Here is a 383-nt window from a genome sequence, read left to right as displayed (position 1 = left end):
ACTAAATGTTCCAGTCTCTGTAACAGTCAGAGCAATTAAAACACACCTGTATGGAGTGTGCAGGGCCTTGTAATACCCAAAGATCATAATGTGATACTGGTACACTATACCAACCAGTGTGCATACAAACTGCACAGAGCAAGGTGCAAATCAGTGTGCATTTCACTACAAACCCATCAATACTAAACAACCTTTCTCCAATATACTGTACTTTAGTTTATTTACCCGTTTTCCAATGGGGGATGCTCTACACCAAAACATACTAAAGATAAGAGAGCGTAAAAAGAGGTCATGCAGTTTTTGGTAGATTTAGCACTTTTTTGCAGCTGTAATATAAAATTTCACATTTTAGAGTTTGATTCATTACCTCCGGGAAATGCCAT

This window comes from Etheostoma spectabile, chromosome 20 (genome assembly GCF_008692095.1).
Source record: "Etheostoma spectabile isolate EspeVRDwgs_2016 chromosome 20, UIUC_Espe_1.0, whole genome shotgun sequence".
Lineage (NCBI taxonomy): Eukaryota > Metazoa > Chordata > Actinopteri > Perciformes > Percidae > Etheostoma > Etheostoma spectabile.
The sequence above is the reverse complement of the archived record's forward strand: the minus strand, read 5'-3'. Positions refer to the sequence as shown.